The sequence below is a fragment of the Chinchilla lanigera genome, unplaced genomic scaffold (genome assembly GCF_000276665.1).
Source record: "Chinchilla lanigera isolate Chin_1 unplaced genomic scaffold, ChiLan1.0 scaffold00092, whole genome shotgun sequence".
NCBI classification, from domain to species: Eukaryota; Metazoa; Chordata; class Mammalia; order Rodentia; family Chinchillidae; genus Chinchilla; species Chinchilla lanigera.
In genome coordinates, this window is record NW_004955493.1 from 853,033 (window position 1) to 871,320 (window position 18,288).

The 18,288-nt window shown below is 47.0% G+C and overlaps 1 protein-coding gene and 1 long non-coding RNA gene across 7 annotated transcripts in view; one reads left to right on the top strand and one right to left on the bottom strand.

Annotated features, from left to right (window-relative positions):
• The first annotated feature begins 12,797 nt into the window (after nucleotides 1-12,797).
• The window catches only part of Eef2k (eukaryotic elongation factor 2 kinase), a 56,936-nt gene continuing 51,445 nt past the window's right edge, over nucleotides 12,798-18,288 (top strand). The window contains exons 1-2 of one of the 3 annotated variants that reach the window (XM_013504852.1): nucleotides 13,478-13,566; nucleotides 14,429-14,502. The gene's annotated coding sequence lies outside the window, so the exon portion shown is untranslated. Of the gene's footprint in view, nucleotides 13,567-14,428; nucleotides 14,503-18,288 lie in introns of all 3 variants that reach the window. The other 2 variants (XM_005405080.2, XM_005405081.2) reach the window with 2 other exon arrangements.
• On the bottom strand, nucleotides 12,798-18,288 carry LOC102016281. 4 transcript variants are annotated; one of them, XR_001231285.1, is made up of 6 exons: nucleotides 18,226-18,288; nucleotides 17,881-18,051; nucleotides 16,285-16,417; nucleotides 15,429-15,501; nucleotides 15,157-15,257; nucleotides 12,798-13,664 (listed from the first exon to the last, which is right to left on the bottom strand). It is a non-coding gene; the product is annotated as an uncharacterized LOC102016281 (long non-coding RNA). The 4 variants fall into 4 exon arrangements; XR_264071.2 differs by adding an exon at nucleotides 17,420-17,512 and having other exon boundaries at nucleotides 17,881-18,282; XR_264072.2 differs by having other exon boundaries at nucleotides 17,881-18,282.

The window sequence follows — 18,288 nt, forward strand, 5'->3', positions numbered from 1 at the left end:
ACCTTCCGGGGGAGCTCTGCTTCTTCCAAGCGTTGCTTCCTGGCTCCAGTGCAGATCCCTCAGCCTGCTAGCACAGATCCTTCATCCCGCTGGCACAGACTTCCTAGATTCCACCACTGACCTTTGGGCCTTCCCAGCACAGATCCGTGAAACAGCCCTGCATGAGACGTTGTCGTGGGCTCTGGGCCTCGAGTTTCATTCGTGGGAGGCATTGTTATGAGCTCTAGGCCTTCAGCTGGACTCATGCAGGACGTTTCTGTGGGATTCAGGCCCTCGGCTGGATTCCTTGGTCTCAGTGTGTGGACAGATTTCCTGCACTCTTTTGTATATCATTTTTTTGGGTGACTATTATAAATAATCTTATAAAATATGTGTCCTGTATTATATTGTTCCCCTTGCAAAATAAGCCCCAAACCATAGCACCAGTTCTACCCTGAAACCTCCAAAAAGAAGCACAAGGTATCTGACACCTTGATTTGAGGACTTCTGACCTCCAAAATATTAAGACAATCAATTTGTGTTTTCCTAAACCACTAAATTTGTAGAAAGTTGTTGCAGCAAAAGAAGGAAATCAATACAGAATGCGGTGCCGTGGCACGTGGCTGTAAGCCCAGCACTTGGGAGGCTGAGGCAGGAGGATTGGCATGAGTTGGAGGCCAGCCTGGAGTCCATAGTAACTTCAAGGCCAGCCTGAACTGCGTAGTGAGACGCTGTCTCAAAAAACCCAAATAAGTAAATGAGGGAAGAAACGGATACAGTGGGTGAACCTACAGACTTGTATGTGAGCTTGGAGAAGCCAAGCTCTGCCTAGGGTGTGTGATGCGGAAAAGTCACCTCTCTCGGGCTTTGATTGCTCATCCCTGTAATAAAGTGATAATTGTAGCTACCTCGCAGATTTGCTGTGAGGATTAAATTTATTCATTCTGCAAAGATTTCTTAAACACGGAAGATCAAATGTGTTATACGGCAAGAGTATAGTGACGGGGATGCTGTGATACTCCAAGGGTATCAGTAATCCCCACGTCTCACAGCGCTCACCACAGGAGTTCTCCTTGGGCGCTGGTCACTCCACGGCTCTCGCATTCATCTCCCCAGCCCACTGCAGCCAGTAGGTACGCGTGGCTTCCTCCTGGGAGCAGAGTGGGCCCTGCGTAGTATGTCAGTTCCAGAGGGACAGGTGATGGTGTCTTCTTTACACAATGCTGTATCCTCAAGGCCTCACCAAGGTTCGAAGCAAGCATATTCCTTAAAAAATTTTTTCTTTTCTTTCTCTCCCTTTTTTTTCCCTCCTGATTCAGTGTCAGAGATCAAACCCAGGTCCTCAAACATGCTAAGTCTTCCCACGTGTTCTACCTAGGCCTCAGGGCATAAGCCTGGGTCCAGAGGACCCATCGTTTTTCCGCGGTAAAATTGTAGCTTTCTAGTAACCAGCTGTGATTCTCAGTGCCTTTTCCTGAGGGATACAGGAAGCAGTCTATGTGTTTACCCACTTGGTATGCTGAACGGCAAGGAGTGCACCTGTGCGAAAGTGGCAAAATAGATTTGGACACACCTTTATGTGCCATCTAACTGGTTTTGCGTATGTTTCCCCAAACATCACAGAGGGTCTGATAGACCCACACCGCTCCAGGGTTTGTTTTTGTTTTTTTTAAAAAGTTCTCTTTTGATTTTTCTGGTAGAAGTATCCCAATTCAGCACAATGACACGTGAAAAACCAGATTTGCAAGTTTTGGAGGAGGTCAAAAGTGAATCATCAGATTACTCATGCATGGATGATGAAGGTGATCCATTACGGTAAAATGCATGTTTTCATCACAGAAGAGCGGTGTGGGGATGCAGCGATAACAACGATGATGACGATGATGACGACTGTGACACTGACCAGAGTGAGCCAGAGTTCCTGTGACAGTGAAATGGAGCAAGAACCGACTGACACAAACACAGGGAATGCGACCTCCTTCATTCGGATGACAAAGAAAACAGCAATGTGAGGACACGTTTAACTACTCAACGTTTGCAAAACGGCCATGCAGTGATGGAATACTCCTAGGTAGAACTAGGTCCAAAAATATAGCGAGGGTCTTGGCAGGGGTGGAAGGTATTGGACAGAACGCCAGCACTGCCATTAGTGTTGGAAATTGTATCCGATGAAATGCTGCAAGACGCTGTGAAATACACAAAGGCTGAAATGCAGGTAAAACATTCTCTGTGCACCAACAACCATATTCAAACATGGATTTATCATGACAACTCACCAGCTGAACTGAAAGCATTCACAGGCCAGCTGTACTTAGCAGGGATTTCTTATGGTGATCGCAGGAATGTAAATGACTTACTGAAAAGCGATGGGTCAAAATATGACATAAAAATGTATGCCCTTGTAGATGCAAAGACTTATTCATGTAGTAATAAATCAGATGATGTTGTGAGCAGACTTGTTGCTTCCATCTCCCAAACTAATTGCAGTGTGACACTGGACAGCCGGTTTACTAGTTTGCAATTGATGTTACACTTGCTAACAGAGCACAAGTGGACCAGCACAGCAACAAAGCACAAATTCCAAATGAAATGTTGCAATTTCCACACACAGAATTGTGTGGTTCAAGCTTTGGATTTCAGAGAGATTTATATTGACCTCGTATAAGGCAAAGAAAACAAGCTGGTACTGCTGAGGTCAGCATTGCACGCTGATGGAACTATTGATAGGGAAACCTCAACAAAACGGAAGCCTGAGATGGAAACTTTCTACAACAAAACCAAAGTGGAGTAGATGTTGTTGATGAGTTGTGCGGCAACTATTATGTCATCCAAAACACAAAGCATCGGCCAGTGGTTGATCCTAAACTTGCGTGGAATAAATAGTTTACAAAGAAAATCACAAGTGCAAAATACCACAGAGAAATTTTCTTAGAGGCCTGGGACTGGAGCTCATAAGACATTATTTACAGCAGAGGGAAAACATAATGTTTCTGCCCCGGGAACTAAGTGAAAAAATTGTGGAGAACGCTGGTGAGCTGACAGGTGAACAGGCAGGTGCAGCATCCCAAAGACCTGCTACAACAACAGGGAAACAAAAAAGATGTCAACTGTGCCCTGCAAGAAAGATCAGGAGCCGGGCGTGGTGGCACACACCTGTAATTCCAGCATTCGGGAGGCTGAGGCAGGAGGATCGTTGTGAGTTCAAGGCCAGCCTCAGCTACAGAGAGAGCTCAAGGCCAGCCTGAACTGCATAGTGAGACCTTGTCTCAAAAAGACCAAAAAAAAAAAAAAAAAAAAATCACATGCTATCAGTTGCATGTGTGAAGACTGCCTTGGGTGTGACAGTTGAAGCAAAGCTTATTTTTATGGTAGAGTTCTATGGGTATTTTCGTTGTAGTTCATATAGGACTTTATTTCTAATGTTATCTTTTGGGTTTTGTAAGCAAGTATGTAGTTGACGTGAAAATGTTGATGTCTGTTCCAAATGCACAATACATATCAAAAATTTAATGTAACTACACAGTAATATAAGAACATCCTGACAAGACGGCAAGAGCACTGAGATGTGAAGTGTGTCTGACAGAAAGGCCAGGAAAGCAAAACACATGTGCTGTCAGTGTAAGCCATGCGAGTGTACGGGGCATACTGTTGTCATGGGTGCAGACTGCCTGATGTTAGAAATTGAAGTAAAGATATTTTTTTGGCAAAGTGCTATTGGTATTTTCGTTGTAGTTATACAGGAATTTCTTTCTTTTGTGTGTGTGTTTTTGTTTTTGTTTTTCTTCCGATACCAGGAATTGAACTCACAACCTTGCACTTGCCAGGCAGGTGCTGTGCTGCTGAGCTAAATCCCCACCCCCTAGGAATTGATTTCTGTTGTTGTCTTTTAGACTTTGTACACCAAAAACCAGTCAATGTTGAAAATTTTGACGCTTTTGATAAATACCCAATAAATATTAAAAACGCAATGTTTTATTTTTGGGATTTTTTCCTGTTAAGTATTTTTCCTGTTTAATATAATAAAACTCATAAAATTAAAATTAATAATTCATCAATAGAAATACCCTAAAGAATGTTTGTGCCTTGGTGACAAAATTAGTCTTATGCTCCAAAGGCTACGCTACACCCTCAGCTCTGGCTTTGCGCTCCTGCTTAAGGCCACTCCATCTGCCTTGTGAACTCAGAAGCAAACGCCTCTGGCTGGAGCTGCCCGACGTAAAAGCTGATGGGACTTTTGTGTGCATTTTTGCCTGGACTTGACCAGACTATGGCTTGTCCTTCTGGAAGATCATTTCCTGCACTCGCAGGAAGGAAACAGAGCTCTTTTTTTGTTGTTTAATATACAGGAGTACAAGGGGTTGAAGCCAGAGCCTCACACACGCCAGCCAAGCTCTTCAGCACTGAGCTACATCCCCAGCTCTTTTTAAATTTTATTTTGAGACAAAGTCTCCTTAAGTAGCCCCGGCTGGCCTTTGCCTCCTGAGTAGCTGGGGTCACAGGTGTACCCCTGGCTGGGTTTGTATTGCTCACTTGCGTTTTCTTACCGGCTACTGATATTGAGTGCCTTTTTGTGGGCTTATTAGCTTGTTTGTATCACTATATAACCCAGCACTCTACTCCTAGGTATATGCTCAGGAGAAATGAGAATATAAGCCCACACAGACATGGATATTAACTGCGTCGTTACTTATAAGGGCCCAAATGTGGAAATAACCCAAATGGCTTCAGTGATGAGTAATTCAAATCTGACCGTATGTCTCCCCTACCATGGCGTGTTGTTAGGCAGTGACCGGTAGTGGAGTACTGACACATGCCCCAACATGCATGTGCTTTTATTTTATTTATTTATTTTTTGCGGTACCAGGGATCGAACTCACGACTTTTGCTTGCCAAGCAGGCGCTTATGCCACTGAGCTATATCCCCAGTCCCGGCATGTGCTTTTAAATCATTACAATGGGGCTGGGGATATAGCTCAGTGGTACAGCGCCTGCCTGGCAAGAGCAAGGTCGTGAGTGCGATTTCCGGTACCAAACACACACACACACACACACACACACACACACATTAAATCATTACAGTGAAGGCAGCCAGGCACAAGACACAACATGTTATAAGACCTCATTTATATAATATGCCCAGAATAGGAAAATTCGTAAGGACAGAAAGTGGGTGAGTGTTGCCCGGAGTGTGGAAGAGAACTGAGGAGAGCAGGGACTGGCTGCCCCTGGGGGGGGGGCCTCACTCTTGGTGTGATGTGAGCGTCCCAGAGCTGCTTGTGGTGATGGTTGCACAACTCTGGGGATATACCAAGAGCCACCGGATTATATTCTTTAAATGGGCGAACTGTATGTTTGGTATGCAAACTATATCGCAGTAAAGCTGTTACACACACACACACACACACACCCCCCGTGGTGGCCGCATGTCAGCGGGGCGCTTCAGTGTGGCAGAAGAAGAGAGACCAACGACGAGGGGGCACAGTGCTCCAGCCCTCATGTGCCCGAGCCCTGACACAGTGCTCGGCGGTTCCCGACGGGAAGGAGGGCTGTCGTCCCCCATGGGCTCAGCGAGGACAGGAGGGAGGCACCTGGCGTCTGCCCGGGAGCGCTGTGGTTTAAAAGCCTGAACGACACAGTTGCCCTGTCCATGGTGGGCTGGGGCCCTACATTTTCAGGCCACAGCTTGACAAGGTGCTGAGCCTGCTGGTCATGGGAACTGCCCACCGTGAAACCATCTGGCTGGCCCATCTGCAGCTCCAGAGACTTGTAGAACTGATAAAATCACCCCTCTGCTGCCTTTCAGACGGTACGATCCCGCCCTCTCCAAAAGTCTGCGGCAAAGTGTGAGGCGAGTGTGGGCTGATGAAAATATCTCACCCCATTTGCCGACAGAGTCAAAGAAGAAAAGCTCTGGAAGGATCCACCCCAAACAGTTTCACAGGGGTTGCTTCTGAGCGGTGGATTCACTGGTGAGGGAGGGCCCTGACGCAGGAGAGGATTTCCCTTTGAACTAAATGTAAAATTTTAAAAACTTACGATGAGCATGCCTGCAATAGATTTCAAATTTAAAAAGATGCAGACCAGTTTCCGTTCCCAAAATGTTGGTGGAGTTTCACTTGGTGATTTTATTTTATTTCTGCTTTTCTGAATTTCAACAAGGGCCATGGATTACTTTTGCAAAAGTTATTTTTAAATGTCGCTTAGAAACAACCCCCCCACACACACAAACACTAGACAGCCCAGTTGCTGCGGTTTCTGGGCCCTCCCGGCCCTCGCCTGGCTGTGGCTGGGCTTTGCGTAAGATCTACCCTTGCAGAGCCACCTCCGAGGCACAAACCACCGGAGAAACCCAGGCAGCAGCCTGTGGGGGCCAGCAGAGAGGCGGGCCCCCGGAGAAATGCAGGGCAGAGCAACAGATTGAAGCCCTCACCTCCCTTGGATCTGGGTTCTGCTGGCACAGCGCCTCTGGCACCGGGATCAGGAGCAGCTCTGGACACAGCTTTTCCTCCCCACCAAGGCCGGCTTTGTGCCTGATCGGGCCTAGCGGGTGCAGGATGGACAGTGGCTGAAATGAGCAGACAGAGAGGGTTGGGGGTCGAGTGCTGCTACCAAGTGATGCAAGTCCTGGAGAATGCTGTGAGTAACGGAGGAGCTGACCTACAGAGAGCCCTGCTTCCTTCCCGTGGCCGCAGGGAGTGATCTAGAAGGATGAGCCGTCTCTGGCCACGTCCAGGCAAAAGCTCTATGAGCTTTCATGTTGGGCGGCTCCAGCCAGCAGCACAGGCCTCTGACTTACAGCTCACGTGGCAAGGTGGAGGGGCCACGCAAAAATGCAAAGCTGCTTTTTCAGGGAATATTCTTGCTGCTGACACTGTTCGGGCCTGAGCTGTCCCAGAGAATCTGAAAATTAGCCTTAGTCCTGGAGATGCCTGGTTGCTGGCAGGTATCGGGTAATAGTCGTTTTTGTTTTGGCTTGGTTTTTGAGGCAGAGTTGCCCTCTGTAGTGCAAGCTGGCCTTGAACTCACTAAGTAGCCCAGGTCAGCCTCACATTCACTGCCGTCCTCCTGCCTCAGCCTCCTATGCGCTGGGATCACAGGTATGTGCCACCACACCCGGCTGGTGCTGGATTTTTTGTTGACGGAGTCCTGCGATGGTGCAGAACTTCCCATGGCAAGAGCCAGGGCATACGTACATGTGCTCCTCTTTTCTCACTTGCCTTTCCTTTTTTTATTTATGAAGTTTTGTGGCACTGAGGATTGAATCCAGGGCCTTTATACTGAGCCACATCTCCAGCCCTTTAAAAAACTTTGTTTTAAATTTTGAGACAAGACTGCTAAATTGCTAAATTGTCCAGGTTGGGCTGAAATTTGGGATCCTCTTGCCTCAGCCTTCCAGATTACTGGGATGATAAGTATGCACCACCACACACAACTACTGTTTTGGTTTTTTTTTTATAAAACCACCATGATTTAAAGAGCATAACACCTGTAATCCCAGCACTCAGGAGGCCGAGGCAGGAGGATAATTGCGAGTTTGAGATCAGCCTGGGCTACAAAGTGAGCTCAAGACCAGATTGAACTGCACAGTGAGCTCAAGACCAGACTGAACTGTCTCAAAAAAACAAAAACAAAAACAAAACAAAAAAAATAAAAATAAAAAAAAGAGCATAACATATTTTTGTCATAAAGAGGCATAACCTTGCGTGTGTCAAACCCACACTTCTTTAGAATATTTCTATTAGTAAATTCGGGGCTGGGGATTTAGCTCAGCGGCAAAAGCGCCTGCCTGGCAAGCGCAAGGTTGTGAGTTCGGTTCCTGGTACCGGAGAAAAACAAACAAAACAAAAAAAAAAGACTATTAGTAAATTCCTCATTTTAATTTTATGAGCTTTATTATATTTAGCAATGAGTGCTTAACAGGAAAAAATCGCAAAAGTAAAGTTTTGCATTTTTAATATTTATTGGGTATTTATAAAAAAAGCATCAAAATTTTCAACATTGACTGGTTTTTGGTGTACAAAGTCTAAAAGACAACAACAGAAATAAATTCCTATATAACTACAATGAAAATACCAATAACACTTTACAAAAACATACTCTTACTGCAATTATCACAGCTAAGGCAGTCTGCACCCATGACAACGGCATGTCCCATACACATGCATGGCTTACAGTGACAGCACACGTGTTTTGCTTTCCTTGTCTTTCTATAGGACACACTTGACATCTCAGTGGCCTTGCTGTTTTGTCAGAACATTCTTATTGTATTATGCAATGTGTAGTTAACATGAACATAAAACATCAACAAAATAAAGTATCAAACTCTTAATATAGTGCAAATTTAAAATAAACATCGCATTTTCACATCAGCTACACACTTGCTTATAAAACCTGAGATGACATCAGAATAAATTTCTGTATGAACTACAGTGAAAATACCAACAGCACCCTACAAAAATCAGTCTTTACTTCAATTATCACACCTAAATAATAGTAAAATAGGATGTCAATAAAACAAAATGTCAAATGTATAATGAGTGCTTAAAATAGACGTCAACATTTTCACATCAGCTGTGTACTTGTTTACAAAACCTAAGAGATGACATCAGAAATAAAAACCTATGTAAACTGCAATGTAAATGCAAATAAAAATATACCACAGAAATATTCTTTGGGGCTAGGTGTGGTGGTACACGGCTGTGATTTCAGCACTCAGGAGGTTGAGGCAGGAGGATTGTTGCAATTTCGAGACCAGCCTGGGCTACAAAGTGAGCTCAAGGTCAGCCTGAGCTACATCGTGAGACCCTGTCTCAAAAGACAAAAAAAAAAAAAGAAAGAAAAGAAAAGAAATATTCTTTGTTTCTGGGCGTAGTGGCGCCTGCCTGTAATCCCAGCACTTGGAAGGCTGAGGCAGGAGGATCGTGAGTTCAAGGCCAGCCTGGGCCACATAGTGAGTTCAAGGCCAGCCTAAACTATATAGTGAGACCCTGCCTCAAAAAATAATATTAATAATAACCTTTGCCTCACCTGTCACACCCAAAGCAGTTTTCACATGTGACAACTGCATATTCCGTACACAAGCATCCCTTACACTGATAGCACGTGCGTTTTATTTTCCTGGTCTTTCTTGCAGGGCACAGCTGACATCTCTTTGGTTTTCCTGTTGTCGTAGTAGGTCTTTAGGATGCTGCGCTCACCTGTTCACCTGTCCGCTCACCAGCGTGCACCACAATTTTTTCCCGTAGTTCCCTGGGCAGAAACATTTTGTTCTCCTTCTGCTGTGAATGACCTCTTGTGAGCTGCAGTCCCAGTCCTCTAAGAAAACTTCTCCATGGTATTTTGCACCTGTGATTTCTTTGTAAACTATTTATGCCTCGCAAGCTTAGGATGAACCGCTGGCCGATGCTCTGTGTTTCGAATGACATGATAGTGATACAGGGGAAAGAAACTCCCAACCTGAGGGATATCTGGAACGAGTTCGTGTTCTCTAAAATTGAAGAATGGATTTTAGGCATAATGGTGGTTAAGAGTAGAATATATTTATTGAGGGAAAGAAAGCTTCTGTCCAAGAAGGACAGAAGGGGACCTGAGCGGGTTGCCAAGGACCCTATCTTTCCTAGGGATTTTATAGAGCAAAACCATGAGGTGAGGCGGGTTCAAGGTGGGAGGGGATGGGAAACGACAACCTGGGCATGAGGCGGGACAAAACCCTGGTCAGCCAGTAAGAATTGTTCAGGTAAAATTGACTAAATCGGGATCAAATGGGGAAGCAAGTCACGTAGCCAGCAGCCATGAATACAGATCAGGGGCCTTTTCTGTAGGGGGTTGGGTTAGTGACTCTTCCTGGCTTTTTTAAGGTGACTGCTACCTATTTAGAATATCAATCCCTGAGGCCCCTCCCTAGGGAAGTGTGTGGGTGCATTTGTTTTATCTTTGTCTTGAGGTCTGGCCTGCAGCAAGTAGTCTCCACTGACAAGGTATCTCGTCTTCTGTATTGGCTCCTTCGAGGGCCTGGCCCTGTCTGACTGCCTATAATATTTCTAACTCAGCTGCCTGTAACAATTCATCAACAACATCTACTCCACTCTGGTTTTGTTGTATAAAGTTTCCATCTCAGGTGAAGGGAACCTCGTTGGTCTCTCATTGTACCCCAGAGACAAGCAGCGGTGGGTATGAGAAAAATAAAAACGAGAGACAAGAGCTGGCTCAGGTGGAGTTACCTCTTACCTGGTGGGCAAGAGGACTGATTGCAACAGTAGGGGCGTTTATTTCACACTCTTGCAAAGTTAGTATCAGGAGAGGTAACATTCCCTAGAGACTAAAGACTGTAATTGTCCAGGCAGGGTGCTTTTTTCAATAATGATTGCTTGAGCCACTCCGGCTCTGTCCTGCCCTCACACACGACCAACCTCCAGCTCCAGCGGCTCCCAACTCCCAGGCTTCCGTTTTGTTGAGGTTTCCCTATCGATAGTTCCATCAGGGTGCAATGCTGACCTCAGCAGTACCAGTTTGATTTCTTTGCCTTATACGAGGCTAGTATAAACCTCTCTGAAATCCAAAGCTTGTTCCATACAATTCTCTGTTTGGAAATTGCAACACTTCATTTGGAATTTGTGCTTTGTTCCTGTGCTGGTCTACCTGTGCTCTGTTAGCAAGTGTAACATCAATTGGAAGCTGGTAAACCAGCTGTCCGACGTCACATTCCAATTACTTTAGGAGATGGGAGCAATAGGTCTCTTCACAACATCGTTCAGTTTATCACTATGTGAATAAGGACCTGATGGCTGAGGATAAATGTCTAAACCAGCTAGTGAGTTGTCATGATAAATCCATGTTTGAATATGGCTACTGGTGCACAGAGAATGTTTTACCTGCATTTCAGCCTTTGTGTATTTCACAGCGTCTTGCCGCATTTCATCGGATACAGTTTCCAACACTAATGGCAGTGCTGGCGTTCTGTCCAATACCTTCCACCCCTGCCAAGACCCTCGCTATATTTTTGGACCTAGTTCTACCTAGGAGTATTCCATCACTGCATGGCCATTTTGCAAATGTTGAGTAGTTAAATGTGTCCTCACATTGCTGTTTTCTTTGTCATCCGAATGAAGGAGGTCGCATTCCCTGTGTTTGTGTCAATCAATTCTTTTTTTGTTTGTTTGGTTTTTTTTTTTTTTGTTTTTTTTTCTGGTACCAGGAATCGAACTCACAACCTTGCACTTGCCAGGCAGGTGCTGTGCCACTGAGCTAAATCCCCAGCCCCATATATCAATCAATTCTTGCTCCATTTTACTGTCAGAGGAACTCTGGCTCACTCTGGTCAGTGTCAAAGTCGTCATCGTCATCATCATCATCTTTATTATTACTGCATACCCACACCGCTCTTCTGTGATGAAAGCATGTATTTTACTATAATGGATCATCTTCATCATCCATGCATGAGTAATCTGATGATTCACTTTTGACCTCCTCCAAAACTTGCAAATCTGGTTTTTCATGTGCCATTGTATTGAATTTAGCTGCTTGTACCAGAAAAATCAAAAGAGAACTTTAAAAAAAAAAAACTAACCCTAACCAGGCATGGTGGCACGTGGCTGTAATCCCAGTACTCGGGAGGCTGAAGCAGGAGAATTGCTGCAAGTTTGAGGCCCACCTGGGCTACAAAGTGAGTCCAAGCCCAATCTGGACTGCATAGCAAAACCCTGTCTCAAAAAGACAAAAAAATAAATAAATAAAACAACCCTAGAGTAGAGTGCTGTGGGTGTATTGTACTCTCTGTGATGTTCAGGTAAACATACGCAAAAACTGTTCTTTGCACACATGCACACACCTTACCTTTTGTTGTGCCAGGTGGGTAAACACACAGCTTGCTTCTATATCCCTCAGGATCTCTGTGCTGAGATGCATGGCCAGCTATTATTATGTTAAAGTACAAAATTTACAGTAGAAAAGTAAGGGGTATGTTTGTGGGACCCTCTATTGTGCTCTGTGGGTTTTTAATCATGGGAGCTTCTCCCTGAAGGTCCCCGCAGTCTTCCACCTCCGAATATTACAGTTGGATTAAGCTTCCACCTCCTGTATGCCTCCCAACAAAGAGATGCTCAAACCATATCCAGCAAAAGCCTGAAACAGTCACCACAGTGCCCGGCAAAGAGCAAATGCCCTGTCGATGTCAGCTCTTAGGATTAGTCCTCTAAAAGAGATAGCAAATGTTCATGGGACAGGTGGAACACTCCTGATCACAGAATCACGTTCACAACCTAGTGGGGAGAGTTAAAAAAGTGCATCACACGAACAGCAGGCGGCTAGGAGTCTACCTCTGCGAGGGCACACAAATGCACCTGCAAGCATCCCTCGCTATCCCTGCCCCTCCGGTCTCTACTGTCCTTCTCTGTTTCCCTGGGGCTCACCTGGACAACTCCAGCTGCACGGAAAAGCCGCTCTACCAGCATTCCAGCACAGAGGAGCTTCTGAAGCACTCTGGGCCCCAGGGAGCAGTGTACGTTGCACGTCCCACAGTGAGCTATCTAAATGTCCCTTCTCCCCATCCTACAATGCCTGTGTAGGGAAGTTCACACTTTCTCTCTGTGGGTTTGACTGTCTTTCCATTACCGGGGATTGAACCCAAGGAGGCTCCACCATTGAGCTATATCTCCAGCCCTTTTAAAAATGTTGCACAGTCTTGCTAAGTTGTCCAAGGTGAGCTTGAACATGTGATTCTCCTGCTTCAGCTTCCCTAAATGCTAGATTTACAGGCCTGTACCACCACACTAGACTTACAGGTTTGATAGTTGGTCCTGATGAAATAAACTGACAACAGATTAACAGAACATATTTATTCTAGCATAGTTTGACATGACCACAGAACTCCAGGTTGAAGACGCAGAGACCCAGTGTGAAGGACCCACGTCATGCTTAGGTTTGATGAAGCCTGGGTTGCCCTGTGCAAATGTGATTGGATAAAAGAGGGTGTGAGTGAATGGAGGTAGATGGCGTGGGAAACCCAGCGTTTCTGGCCCCTCAGTTACAGCATGTCTTCTTATGAGTATGAGGCAGGAATGTCTTCATGGCCAGTTTCCACACAGACAGGCAGGGGAAGCTGGAGTAACAGCCTCAGGGTTTATGACTGGCGTGGGGAGAAAAGAGCTCTGGTTCTGTGACTCACCTGGGGGAAGAGGCTTTCTAGCTCACTCGGTTGCCTGGGGGAGAAGGACAGGGGGCCGCAGGGCAGGAGACTGGAAGTGTGGTGACGATCAACTGTGTCAACTTGAGCAGCTTAGAAAGCAGCTTAACTAAATCAGCTCAACCACGCTTCCCCCGAGGCTCCTCACCCGGGTGGTATAAAGGGGAAGTGAGGAAGAGGGAGCTGCTTGTGTTCTTCAGAGGAGCTCCAGCCTTTGCCTTCAGCTCGGACCTCAGCTCCTGGCTTCCAGGGCAGGCTGTTCAGCTTTCCCTCACAGACCCATCGGCCTCCTGATTCGGACTTGCGGGGGACAACGTGGTGAGCTCCAGGCCTCGGACTGACACCGTCGGTCTCCAGTACGCAGACACCCTCTGCACGCTTCTTATCCGACTCTGTGGGCGACCATCGTAAGCCAATCCTGTAGCTTCTTACACATTTCTATTTCTTGTGTTATATCCGTTTCTCCTGTGAAACACTGATACACATTTGGGTACCAGGAGTGGCTCTAAAGAAACAGAATTATAATGAGGAAATTCTTTAATGGCTTTAGGTGTTCCTCGAGTTGGCTCTCTAATTTGATGAATGCTAAAGACACCATGGTCTCTCCTTCTGGTTCTGTGGAGGAATACTGGTAATCCTCGGCCCAAACTGTTTAAACTAATATACTATGTAGATCCATTTGATTCCCCTAATTCACCACTTGTGAGATGTAAGGAATATAGTGACTCTGTACATGAAAGTTTTGAATTTTTTGTTTTTGTTTGTCTTTTTGTCTTTTTTTTTTTTTTTTTTTCCCGGTACTGGGAATCAAACCCACAACCTTGCGCTTGCCAAGCAGGCGCTGTGCCACTGAGCTAAATCCCCTAGCCCTTTGTTTGTCTTTGAGACAGGGTCTCACTGTGTAGTTCAGGCTGGCCCTGAGCTCATTTTGTAGCACAGGCTGGTCTCGAACTCTCAATGATCCTCCTGCCTCAGCCTCCCGAGTGCTGGGGTTACAGGCATGTGCCACTATACCCGGCTAAATTTTGAATTTCTTTGGCACACTAGGAAGCGTGATGCTGGCTAGTTGTTCTTAGCATCCCTGGAAAAAGTACTGAGGGAAAACAATGAGCTCAAAACTTCCATAGGAAATCTGAAGGCTCCTGGTTGTGAGGACACACATTAATAAGGGAAAACAAGGAGCTCAAAGATTCACATTCCCAGCTCCAGACACACATAACAGATTTAAAAGTTTCTGTGTGTCCTGAAAGAAAATTTCCTCCTTTTTAGCCACAAGGCTGAGATTGTTGAGACTGCAGAAACCTAAACACAGTCCCTCGTGATTCAACCGGCTGAACTGCAACGTAAGTCTAATGCTCAGCCCTGAAGGGTGTCTGAAGCAAAGCTGAGGGCACTGACGGGAAAGAATGGGACCCCATGCCCTGGGATGGAGACGCGGAAAGATCCTGAGGAGGCTGAGGATACTGAGTTCCTAGATGCTAATGAGATTATTTTACCTGAAGAGGAGATTTCCCCACCCCCTGTAGCAGAGGCATTCCCACCTCTACCCCTGCCGTGTTGGCCTCTTCTAGTTTGCCTGGGCAAACCAGCAGGGCAACACTGACGCTCCTCAGGACCCACCCTCACCACCCCTTTCTGCCTCTAGGCCCACAACCAGGCTCAAATCGCAGAAGGCTCCTAAGGGTGAGGTAGACAGTGTGACCCAGGAGGAGGTCCGCTGTGCTCCCGAAGAACTTCTCGAGTTTTCTAACTCTTGTAATCAGAGGCCTAACGAGCAAGTGTGGGAATGGACTGTCTGAGCGTGGGATAAAGGTGGCAAAAACATACACCTGGGTCAGGCAGAGTTTGTTGATACGGGCCCATTAAAAGCAGGGACTGTGAACTTAACCTCACAGAGTAAAGAAAGGTGTTAATAGTGTATTTGGCTGGTTGGCACAAGTACATCAAAAGGCGGCCCACTGTGAATGAGCCAGAGATGCCTGATATTCATGGCTTACCGTTGAGGAGGGGACTCAGAGGCTCAGGGAAACGGGAATGCTGGAGCGGATCTGTCACGTTAAACCTCATCTTCCACAGTGGAATAACCCTTCGCTAACACCTTGAGAAACAGAAGGGCCCTGTCATTGCTCTTCTCTGTATGCCAGACCTTAGGGTGGGGACCGCGATTACCCAGTTAGGAAATTTAAGGGCACTGGGCTTGATTGGGTCCTGGAGCGGCAGAGGCCAGGTGGCAACATCTAATTCCCAAAGGCAGGTCCCGCGCACTTACCACAATGGACAGCAGACGCAGAACAATGACCAGAGTAATCTGCCACACGCAGGCTGATCAGCCGCGGTGTTCCCTAGAGCGAGACAGACGGAAGCCTACTAAATTTCTTCTAGATTTAGAGAACAGAAAAAAATGAAGGGCAAATGGACAGAAACCTGCTTCAAGTCACGGTACCAGGGAATCACAGCCGCTCAGCCAGTTCCCAGGTTTCAGCCAGACCCAGAACACTTTGAGTGACAGACAGGCCAAGTCCCCTCGGGAAAGGGTGTGCCAAAAATCTACACGGTCAGCCCTCCTCCCATCCCTCCCCAGAGGGACCTGAGGCCTCTGGCCGAGCGACTGTGCGCTGGGGGAAGCGAAATGATCAGACATTTCAGGGACTACTGGACACTGGCTCTGAACTAACACGGACTCCAGAGGATCCAAAGCGTCACTGGGGCCCTCCAGTACAAGGAGGGGCCTCTGGAGGTCAGGGATCAATGGAGTTTCAGCAAAGGTCCAACTCACAGTGGGTCCAGCAAGTCCCTGAATCCATCTTGTAATCATTTCTGCTGTCTGGAATGTATAACTGGGATAGACTTGCTTAGTACTTGGCAGAATCCTCACATTGGTTCCCTGACCTGCAGTGTGAGGGCTGTTATGGTTGGGAAGGCCAAAGGGAAGGCACTGGATTTGCCTTTGCCTGCTAAAATAGTAACCAAAAGCAGTATCGCATTCCTGGAGGGACTGCAGAGACTGGGGCCACCATCAAGGACTTGAAGGATGCAGGGGTGGTGGTCCCCACACATCTCCATTTAATTCTCCCATGCGGCCTGTGCAGAAGACAGGAGGCTCTTGGAGAATGGCAGTGGATTACCGTAAGCTGAACCAAGTGGTGACTCTGATTGCAGCTGCAGTACCGGCTGTGGGTTCCTTGTTTGAGCAGATTAACACATCTCCTGGTGTTTGGTGTGCAGCTATTGGTCTGGCAAAGGCCTTCTTCTCCGTACCTGCCCATAAGGACCATCAGAAACAGTTTGTTGGTCAGCAAGACACCTTCACTGTCCCACCTCAGAGTTATACTAACTCTCCAGCCCTGTGCTACACCTTGGTCCATAGGGATCTCGATGGCCTTCCTCTCCCACAGGACATCACACTGGTCCGTTACCCTGATGATGTTATGCTGATTGGGCCTGTGAGCAGGAGGGGGCAACCACTCTGGATTTGTTAGAAAAGCTTTTGAGAGCCAGAGGACGGGAAATCAACAAAGATTCGAGGTTCTACCTCAGTGAAATTTCTAGGCCAGCGGTGTGGGGCATGTAGAGATAGTCCCTCTAAGGTAAGATAAGTTGTTGCATCTGGTTCCCCTACAACCGAAAAAGAGGCACAAGGCCTCATGGGCCTATTTGGATTTTGGAGGCAACACATTCCTCACTCAGGTGTCTTACTCCGGCCCATTTACTGAGTGACTCGGAAAGCTGCTAGTTTTGAGGGGGGCCCAGACCAGGAGCTGTAACAGGTCCAGGCTGCTCTGCAGGCTGCTCTGCCCCTGGGGCCGTCTGATCCAGCAGTCCAGATACAACATAAGAGGAGCAGAAAGGTGCCATGAACTGTCCTGCCGTGCCACCCTGCCTGGAGCCAGCCCTATATGGGCCGGAACCTCTACACTGAGCTAAGTTAATCTACACTGAGCTAAATTAATCTTTCCCCCTATAACTTTGGGGTTTTTTTTCCCCGGCAAGGCGAAAGGTAACTAAGACAGAAAGAGAGAAACTCTCCTTGGAGGCCTTCACCGCAGGAACTCAGCACCTGAGCCCCAACACCCCCTCAAGTTCTTGCCTGCCTCCCTCTCCCTCCGCCTGGGGAGTCATTCAAATCCCGCTCCTCTATGGTCACATGGTAACTAAGCAGAGCCCAGATCCTCGGAGCCTGCAATGTATAACGCCCTCCATTTATAACGCCCAAAGAGGTTTAAAGCGGCTCCTACAAGTCTTTTGGGAGGAGACGCGTACCTTCCTTGGAGAGCGTGGACTTGGACATCAGAGAAGTCTGACAAGTTCTAGCTTCATCCTTTGCTGGCTGTGTTGCTGGACAAGTTGTTATCTCTAGAAGTTTTATAATTTTTTTTTTTTTTTTTTCCCGGTACTGGGAATTGAACTCAGGACCTTGCGCTTGCCAGGCAGGCGCTGTGCCGCTGATATAAATCCCCAACCCCCAAGTTTTATGATCTGTCAAACAGGGCTAATGATACCTACTACCTACGGAGTTGTATGGAGCTAGCGTGAATTGCTTAACAAATACAATGGTTATCATTTTTATTTCTGAATAGAATTAGTGAAAATTCTAAAGTTTCACTAGGAAAGTGTCTAGAACGAGAAGACGGCAAAATGTTCACAGTAGTTACCGTTCCGCCTCTTCTTTATAGCTTTCTGTATGTATCCGTGCATTTCCTAGGCATTTTTTGAGCACATACCAAGTTCCAGGCCCCGGGTTCAGCGTCAGGAACGCAGCGACGCGAGCAGGGCACGTAGCAGAAGCCCGGCGCGGGGGTGCACGTCCGGGACCCCCGCTCTCGGGAGGCTGAGACCGCGATCTCAAGTTTGAGCCCAACCCGGGCAACTTCGCGGGTTCCGCGAGACCTCGCCTCAAAAAAAAAAGTAAGGTTTGGAGGAGATAGTAAATATTGCACAGAGCGCTGCGATTATTGTAAGTGCCCAAGTTTCACAAAGCAGAAATCAGAAACAACATTTCCGATGGAAACATCTTAAGGGTCCGCAACCGGACAGACAAACGGGCGACGGGCCGCGCGGGCGCTCACCGTTAGTCCCGCGCCAGTCCGCGCGGCAGGAGAGGTCGGCGCGGCGTCCGCGGGGCGGGGCGG